Source organism: Poromitra crassiceps (assembly GCF_964638095.1).
Source record: "Poromitra crassiceps genome assembly, chromosome: 15".
Lineage (NCBI taxonomy): Eukaryota > Metazoa > Chordata > Actinopteri > Beryciformes > Melamphaidae > Poromitra > Poromitra crassiceps.
This window is the reverse complement of record NC_139634.1, coordinates 15363413-15373412: the sequence shown is the minus strand read 5'-3', so window position 1 is coordinate 15373412 and position 10000 is coordinate 15363413. Positions and strand designations below refer to the sequence as shown.

General features: G+C 43.3%; 1 protein-coding gene and 1 pseudogene across 2 annotated transcripts in view; both read left to right on the top strand.

Moving 5' to 3' along the window:
• Positions 1 to 6378, top strand: part of LOC310790772 (protocadherin beta-5 pseudogene) — a 14593-nt pseudogene extending 8215 nt beyond the window's left edge. Inside the window, exon 3 of the transcript in view lies at positions 6295 to 6378. The product of the transcript in view is annotated as a protocadherin beta-5 pseudogene (transcript). The remainder of the gene's footprint in view (positions 1 to 6294) is intronic.
• LOC310790483 (protocadherin alpha-3-like) overlaps positions 1 to 10000 on the top strand; it is a gene marked incomplete at its 5' end in the record, with an annotated part of 213351 nt that overhangs the window by 76341 nt on the left and 127010 nt on the right. The gene's annotated exons all lie outside the window — the stretch shown is intronic.

The following is a 10000-nucleotide window of genomic DNA, read 5'->3' as shown; positions in this document are numbered from 1 at the left end:
GAGCTGCCCGCAACTGGTGTGCTGTGACCATAACCGTTATTATATAATTGTTGTAAGAAAACACTAATGATGATGACACTGCCCTTAATCTTTATTAGTGGCCACCACGATAACTGACAACTTGGCAGGCTGAATAACAAATGTAAACACACAGCACATCCCTGTGTCTCTCTTGTCTGTCATCATCACTGATCGTCTTATTTCCCTCTAAATTGGCAGCTCTCTAATCCTGATCTGCAACTATTGGAGGAGAGAGCCAAGTGAACAGTGTCATAGAGGAAATGCCCAATGTAAACACACCTACAGTCATGGCTGAACCCCAGGATAATAAGCCTGCAAGTGATAAATCAGTGTCACCATCCCCATCAAATCCTCCTTCTAAATGTGTATCTGATTCATCATTATCCAGATAATATTGTAGGTTATATTGAGATAATGTTTGGCCAAGATAATCATACTATGAAACTTTCATATCAGCACAGGCCGAGCTATGTAAATGGCCTAAATGGTAAATGGCCTGCATTTATACAGCGCATTTATCCAAAGCGCTTTACAGTCAGTAGGTACATTCACCCATTCATACACTGATGGCGGCAGGTTACCACGGGAGCAATTTGGGGTTCAGTATCTTGCCCAAGGACACTTCGACATGCAGACTGGAGGAGCCGGCAATCTAACCACCGACCTCTTTTATCCAAAGCGATTAGTGGGCAACGCGCTCTACCTCCTGAGCTACAGCCGCCCTATGTACAGGAGACTCTGCTTCACCAGGAATCCTGTCATGGGGCAGGTGTGGTGAGGTGTGGTGAGCACCAAAATACGGACAGTGACACAGAGACAGGAACTAGTGCATAACCAGGGTGTATCTACAGACAGAAAACAGCAACAATGATCCAACAGACTGACAGGGGAGACAAGCCTTGACATAGGCTACACAAGGAGGTGATTACACATTAGACACAGCTGGGGCAGACAGAACATGGCACACAGAAGTAGATGAACTAGACAAGGCACAAACACACAAAGAATAGCAAAATCCAGACACTGGATGATGGCAAAAGTCTCAACCATGACACGTTCATTCATTGAAGGGTTGTAAAGCAGGAAGCGATGTATAAATATATTTCGAGTTATGTTTTCCTTTTTATTACCTTAATGATGTGCTAAAGTAAGCAATATTTTAACTGGTCTGTTGTGGAATCTTGTCTTGTCAAAATTCTACAGTGGTTTACTTTGTGATGTAAAAGGCATGATAATATATGCATGTCTGTTTAGATAATGGTTGTGTGTTTAAACTTACCACATAATTGAATGATAAATAGGTCATATTCTATCACAGCTATGGAAGTCTGCATGGTACTAGGCGGATTCTCAATGAGACACTGTGTGTTGCCCCTAGCAACACACAGGCAGACCCGCCTCTCTGGCTTCCACAGCGTGCCTGCATGCGCTCAGCGGTCTTAGCAACAGCGGAGGAAACACGTGGGAGGGCGGGGCGGATGGAGAGAGCAGTAGACGAGGGGGGAGGGGAGATGTGTCTTTTCTATGGCCATCTCAGATTATTTAATGAAATGGGTTTATTTAGATAGAAACACATGGATTATGTCAACAAAATCCTTAATCTAAAGTCTGGCAACAGATGGTGGCGACACAGAAGCAATGGTGATGGCAGGAATTCATTGAGCTTATAATTAGATATTTTATAGTATGGAGATAATCTTATCTCTCCAACAACTGGGTCAACCTTAGATTTCATACCTAGAAAATGAGGATCAAGAATTTTTAATTGTATTTAATTGATTATTTGTTTAAAGGCTGGCTACATACAGTATTTTGACCTACTGGGGAGCATGTGAATAAAGCCAGAGTGGAATATAGATGGAGGAAGGGAAATGATAAGTGGATTGTGCCAGATTAAGAGCAAGGCAGCAGCGCTGTTTCATGAACTAGAGTGGACACACTCCGCTTGCACTTTCTCTGTTCAATGTTGTTCAATACCTAAGGTGGTGATCTCCCTGTCTGTGTGTTTGCATGCCTGGTATTGATTGATTGATTGATTGATTGATTGATTGATTGATTGATTTTATTTTGGACAAAGAATAACAAAATCCAAGGGATGACAGGCAAAAGTGTAAACACTTATTTCCATCATGGTCCATGGTCTTATAAAAAAGAATACAGTAACACATAACATCATATAAACAATAAAGAACAGTCAAGGATAAGAAAGAAAAAGAGATATAAACCAAATGATGTTCAAAAACCATTTCAAACATAATAAAACTGAATTGAAATATAACATTATTATTCCTCACACACAAACACACACATGCAGACCCAGTGGGCAGAGGGTGCATGGAAAGAATCAATGTGGCCCTGAGATCACTAAAAATGTGCATGTGCATGTGATTATGCGTGAGACAGCATGTGTGTGTAATATAGCAGCAGTGCCAAGCTGTGCTTGGGCAGCAGATAACCATATGAGATTTACTGTTGTGATTAAAAATTAACTCATTAGAACTGACAAGTGCTTTAGTGACCTCAGTGGGCCACATTGATTCTTTCCATACGCCCTCTGCCCACTGGGTCTGCATGTGTGTGTTTGTGTGTGAGGATTAATAATACTAGGCAGCGCTCGATTCCTAGGCTCGGCCGCCGCGAAGCCTCGCCCGCCCTGCAGCCTCGCCCGCCCTGCAGCCTCGCCCGCCCTGCAGCCTCGCCCGCCCTGCAGCTCGCCGAGCTGGCCCTGCAGCCCGCATACGCAGCTCGGCTGCTGCGTGACCTCACCTGCCCTATTGGCGCATGCACAAATTCTCCAGGAACGATGTTGGAAATAAGTGTCCACACTTTTACATGTATATCCCTTGGATTTTGCTGTCTTTTATATCCATAATAAAATCAATCAATCAATCAATCAATCAATCAATCAATCGATCAATCAATCCCTCTCTCTCTCCCTCAGTCTCTCTTGTGTGTGTGTGTCACTGATTACATCATCAGTGATGTCCAGTTGTAATGAGTTACCCCCAACACTGGTGATGTCACAAGGATGTCACAATGCCTATGCATGACATCACTGATGACATCATCAGTGATGGTATGACATCATTGATGACTATGACATCAGTTGACGCAATTGCTCAAGTGACATCACTGGTGACATCACTTATGACATCATCAGTGATTTATGACATCACTGATGAAATCATCAGTGGGACAAAAATGGAAACAGAGAGAGAACAGAGAACAGAGAAACATTGCCCACATGCTCCCTTTTATAATAGGATTCTATGGGTTTATTCCTATTTCATGCTGTTTCTGCTTACATAGTGGGAAGAGATACACGATGAAGGGGAGAGGGCATGCAATGCAACAAGGCTCACAAGCTTAGATTGCAATATTGAAACGCTGATGCAAGTAAAGGCAGTTTTAAAATGTGCTTGACATGTTTGTTTTAAAGCTAGGTGGTCAAGTCTTGACTTGGAAACATGATTGTAGGAGATTGGAACCAGTATCTGATGCACTATATCCAATATATCCTCATTCTTCTGTATGCTGTCTGAGGGGGTGTGTGGCTGCTTGCTCCATTGGCTTTGTCTGCCTGCTTGCTTGCACGCCTTAGCTGATCTGTGCAATTGTGTTAGCATGCCGAGTGTCTGCACTGAGAATCAGTCACACTGCATTGCTCCTTGTTCTGTGGCCATGTACGTTTTCTTTGTTAAGTGACTGAGAGGATTTTCTCCACTAAAGTGTATTCCATGTTAGAGAGAGGGAGAGAGAGAGAGTGTAAGAGGACAGGCTGAATGTCACAGAGATACACCATATCTTAAGCAGGAGTGTAATGCCAGCAGCTTGAGAGAATTGGTCTTATTTTACATGGCTTCTCTCATGCACACGCACAAACACAGTGACAACCTTCTCCCCAAGCAAACACTTTTCCATGTTCTTCCATGTCCCTTTGCTTTATCTCACTCTTTCTGTGCCCTGCGTTCACGCTCATTTTATAATGTCACTCTGAAAAGTGATTCTTCTCCATCACCTCCCTTTTTTGCCTTTGCTTTCCGTCTGCCCCTCCTCATTGTGCTTTGCTAGCCTGTCTTTAGCATGCTTCTTTTGTGATCATTACTGAAATGTTCATGGTACTTTATTAGATTCCATGCAGTATTCCCTGGTCTATTCTTGTTCTGTTCTATCTCATGCAGTGCCCTGCTTTTCCTGCTTCCCTCTTTGTAGTTTCTCCTCTCCATTCTCCTCCCTCTCTACACTCAGTCTCAATATCGCTCTGGCTCTCCCCCTCCTTCTCTATAACCCCTGCTTCTCTCCATCTCTCCCCTCCCCCATCACTCTCTTCTGCCTGTTTTCCCACCACCCATCTATGTCTCCCTCTCTGTCTTTCATGCAGTTTTGTAGAACTGGGCAATATATCGATATTATATCGATATCATGATATGAGACTAGATATTGTCTTCGATTTTGGATATCCTGTATCATGAGTCTGCATGATGCAATTTTCTGAACTTACCAGACTGTTGCAGCTGTTGTATTATTTGCCTTTACTCACTTAATCAGTATATCCACATTACTGATGATTATTGATCAAAAATCTCAATATGCAAATATGTTGTGAAAGCACCAATAGTCATCCCTATATATTGTTGCAATCGGGATATAGAGATATTTGTTCAAAATGTTATATTTGATGTTGTCCATCCCTACTCATATTGCTGTGTGTCGGTCTGCCATGCCTGTAGGGTTGTGGCTGTGGATGCTGTATGTGCTGTAAGCTGCTGTGTGTCAGTGGGGCACATGCTCTCTGCTGCTTTGGCTTTATTGGAAGACGGTGTCGCTCACATCGAGGTCAGCACTGTGATGGTATAATCTCATTCACTCACACAGAGCACAGCCAAAACAGCTACTATCTGTATGTTCACACAGGCATGTGCACCTGCACACAGATGTGCACACTCAGACACGTGCAGAATCACACACACACACACACACACACACACACACACACACACACACACACACACACACACACACACACAAATTGAGTTACGATGGTTTGCCTAATCCATTTTATAGATAAAGGCACTTCCATTGAGCAAACAGGGCAGAAGGCAGAGAGGGAGAATGAGAGAGAGAGAGAGAGAGAGAGAGAGAGAGAGAATAGCCTAAGGACAGCAGCATCCTCTGGTGATATAATGACTCGCAGAAAGACACACACACACACACACACACACACACACACACACACACACACACACACACACACACACAGAGAGAGAGAGAGAGAGAGAGAGAGAGAGATTATTTTCTCCTTACAATTGATCCCATCACACTGATGACATGACCCTTGTTTGGAAACAACAGTAAATAGGTTCATGCATACCTCTGCTGTTTAGGTAGAATCCTAGAAGAATCCACGAGACTTGGAAACACCCTATGCTTCATGAACACTTTGTACATTTGCAGATTGTTGGCAATCTAGATAATATGTCTCCAAATTAATGGATCGGCAAGGACACTGCTTTTGTCACATGTCTATCAAGCTAGGGTTTATTTTCATTTGACACAAACATGACTCATAAGGTTTATGTGTAGCAGGTTACCTCCAGTTTCCACCTCAGCACAGTCCATCCCCCACCCAAGCCCATACTCTTCCTACTGCCTATAGATGACACACCCACACAGACACACAGACAGACACAGACACACAGACACACAGACACACAGACACAGACACAGACACAGACACACACACACACACACACACACACACACACACACACACACACACACACACACACACACCCTTGCCAAATGAACATGTAAACAGAGTACAGTAAATATCGAACTGCCCCATGCCTGCCTCTTCCTGTAGCTTGAACCCTCTACATGGGCATGATGGAGTGTATCTAGTTACATGGGGAGAAGCACTGCTCAATACTGGGACCACTTGCACTCTTTCTGCCTCTCTTTGTCTGCCCTTCTCTCTCTCTCTGACCATTAACATAGTCAGAGTCCATGTCAACTCACAGCTGTACAGCACATTTTCCTGTGTTAATGGGTGTTGATTTTTCAACAGTAAGTTGACAGTGTTGATTGTTGAGTTGTTTGTTCCCTCATAGAGCTGATGACATCCTCTCTCAAAGTTCAATTAACACTTGCCTTTGATGGTTTGTTAGCATTGTGCTAAATATGCCACATGCTTGCTGAGGCCTGGTTTGTCTTCGCTGGATGTAGGCTACTCTCGCTGGGCGTGTATCTGTGTCAGCACTTCCTCTCCCCCAGACCATCCAGGTGATGCTATCGGTGAATCAGGAGGTTCCTATTGTGAAAGTCAGCAAGTACAGCCACTGCGGCAGTACGGTCTAGGCACTGGCTCAGAAGCTGTGTGTGTACATTTGTGTGTAGTGCTCTGCTGTGGACGCAGAGTGGCAGAGAAGGGCTGGACACAGAGATGCAGCATATCTTTTTGTATATCAAAAATTTAGACTCACTGCATTGCATTTTTAGTTGATACGTCCTCTATGGCATTTTCATTTTGTGACTTCAACTTTCAACTGCGTATATAAAAGTTCAAAACTGATTTAAGTGCTGTGCCCCTGTGAATTGATGCTGCAGGTGTTAGTGTTTGTGCGACATTGACACAGATTCGACCCAAACAGTGTTGCTGTCATTCTGATTGCAAGCACTGCAAGCATTGCGTGCGTCACAAGGCCAACATTTCATTTTGGGTCACTTAAACCGTGGGCCAAGACTCAGTGTAGGCCTCTGGCGCAGATCCTTTTGCTCTCGTCATTTGTCCTGGGACATTATGAGACCGCGTCAGAGCCACGTGTATCTCTGATGTGAGGACAGTAACTCACTGCTCCTCTCTGTCAGAGTCAGACCTGGTTCTGCAGTGATGATGGCACCAGTAGATGTTACTTGTGAATTGGTTCAGCAAGCTATACCGGATCACCTCTTTGTTTAATATAGTATAGGGTATGGGACTCCTCTTTCTATTTCTCTGATATTTCATCTCATCTCACTCGCTGCATGAAGGAGTGCAGTAGTAGTTGTAGTAGTGGGACTGCAGTAGTTCTGACCCTTTCTCCTCTCCACCACTCAGAATTATATAAGTTATTCAAGTTATATAAGCCCTCAATTTCATTACATCTCAGTCCATTGGCTGCATGGCCGTGTGGATGAATTATGTAGGATGGGCCCTGTCACTCTTACTTCAGACTCACTCCACTGCAGCTGAATCCGGGTCAGGCACAGAGGCCTCTCTCCAGGGTGTCAGCCTGCTCTATTTTTAGGGGTAATAACAACATTGCCCTTATGAATGTCCCAGAGGAAAAGAACAAATGTACACACTTGACTATGTGCCTTGTGTTAAACCCATGCTGGATGAAATGATCTTTTACGGCTCAGCGTCCTGCACTCATTCTCATTCAAATCAGGAGCTGCAGGAAGGTCGGACTGGCGGCCATTTTTATGTGAACCATTGCTCTAGCTTCAGTATAAACAATTAGCATATAGCTAGGTCACTGAGGTGAGAGGTTTTCCAGCAAGAACAAAGTGAGCTTCTCCGTCTCCCTTGATGTCATGGGTTGCAAACATGCTAATGATGACTAAGAGCTAGAGGGAGATGTCTTAAAGCTAAGTTAAAGTTAAGATAAAGCTATGTTAACCTTGTCGCTAATGTTACCTTTCATTTGAGTTTTGACAGTTTGCTAGCAAGACTCATCCGCACAGTTCTCAAGCAAGTGTGAGGGACTTTATGGCCTTACTGTAATGCCCAGACTTGTGTTGTCGCTGTCACCATAGCAACTAGCTCTTAAAATTCCACAACCGCCATTTTATGCCGTGGCAAACAGTCAAAGGACTGTTCTGTATCTATTCAGGTTTTGTGGTCCTGTACCATGCTGATATAGATCTATGATTGTAATTTTTTCTAAATCGACTGATGATGACGTAATAACCTATATGCTTGATAGCTTTATAAAATGTAGTTAGCTGTGTGCTATTTTTAAAGTTTCTTTTTTTCACAGAATCAAGTCAACAGAGATGAGTGCAGATGCAGCTCTATTAAACGACAGCATCTGTGCTGGCCCAGACGCAGCATCTGCTGCTGTGTTTAGGTCATCACTGTGTGCCCGCAGGATCGAGCTGACAGTGGGCTCAATGTGAAGCTGGCATCCAAGGCAGCCGCTCATGAACTGGAAAGGCACGCTTGGTTGAATGTCCACTTGAAGCTCGTCCTGTTGCAACACAGAGGCAGGGCAGTGAAATTTCCTCTTTTCTGCTGGATTGGATTGTAATCTCTGATTGAAGAAAGTATGAATGGGTGAGGGAAACACTGAGCCAGATGTTACAGTAAGATCTTGAATGCAACCTTGCTAAGAGGATTGTATCCTCCCAGCACTACAGTTGCCACACTTGACTGATTAAACTATGCTGTTTATTTCCAGCCATGGGTGGGATAAGATCTTGGCTGTTAGAAGGATACAGTCTCCAGCTCAAGGAGGGTTATTTCCCCCCATGTGGCTATTTGCCCTGTCCTAGTGCTCCCACTAAGCATATTGGGTCAAATATTGGACTTGCTTGGAGTCATGTTGAATTCCATTTGTATTGGGAACTAAGAATATCCCAGTTGAGTGACGTTACACCCGAGTTGACCGCGTTCCAGTAAAACAAATGGTAAACCAGCCAGGGTTAGCTCTAGCCAGGTTAGCCATTGTTAATAGTATATAACAACACATTATCTGGTATTTTTCACATACAAACACCATAGCGACATGTCCACAGAAAGAAGTTAGACACTACTGTGTGTATGACTGATTAAATGAGTTACAAATAAGACAAGTAATAAACACCAACTACAACTTTCACTACTGTTGAAGGGCGGAGCTGCCCTCTTGGATTTTGAGGTCGGGGCTGGTGAGGCTCCCCCGAGATCGGGGTAGGAAATCCGAGGTCAGGTGACCTCACCTTTGAACAGGGAGATTCCTAGTTCCCAAATACAAATGGGATGCACAATTAGTTCATTTTTGCAACTAAGCAGCAGCATCCTTATTGCTCTGAAAGTTCCCGCTTCAGGTATTTACAGCAAATGACGTATCATGAGACGTCTGTATTAAGGTATCATTTAATTTTGCCACAATATTGTTGACTTATCTCTTTCTTTCAGTTGTTTCATGTTGTCAGCCTGGAGTTTGAGCATGATCCTATAGGTTGTTGTCTGTGATCTGTCTATAGATTTGTAGCCTACTGTATAATCTCACTCTCATACCGGCCTGCTTATGAATCATTAGAAGAAACATGTCAGGTACCAACATCTCACTATGTTTATATTTTTCCATTGGTGACTAACTTCAGTGTAAGTGCAACATGTGCCTATATGGTTGGGAAACCATATTCCACTCTTGTTTTTATTAAACTCAAAAATGTATGGTATGCTATGCTATGCTATGCTATGCCTGTATTAGTTATAAAATAAAATAAAAATCCAACTATAATTGGGGAGAAAATGGGGGGAAATCAGGGGGGAAAATAAATAAAAATAAAATCATCCCACAATCTGTAGCTTTGTTTTAGGCCTGGGCAGTGGGCAGTGAGTGAGTCATCTCAACCCACATGTCGCTTTTCCTTTCCCAAAGTGACTCTGCTCTGTTTATTTTTAGATCAACCATCTGTCATAAACAGTGGCATCAGAAATGTGCGCATTTGGGTTTAATGCTACTATTATTCTAGCTTGATATTTTTGATACCTACTTATATGATGCACTTTAGCCACACACTGTGTGTGTGTGTGTGTGTGTGTGTGTGTGTGTGTGTGTGTGTGTGTGTGTGTGTGTGTGTGTGTGTGTGCCTGTGTCTCAGTCAATGTTCTCTTGTCTCCCGCCATCTTATCTTGTGGTTGCAGTCTATGAATAAAACAATGAGATATGGGTGTGGAAGATGAGTGTTACGCTGTAAGCCTGAATGAGTCAGACACATCCCACTCTCT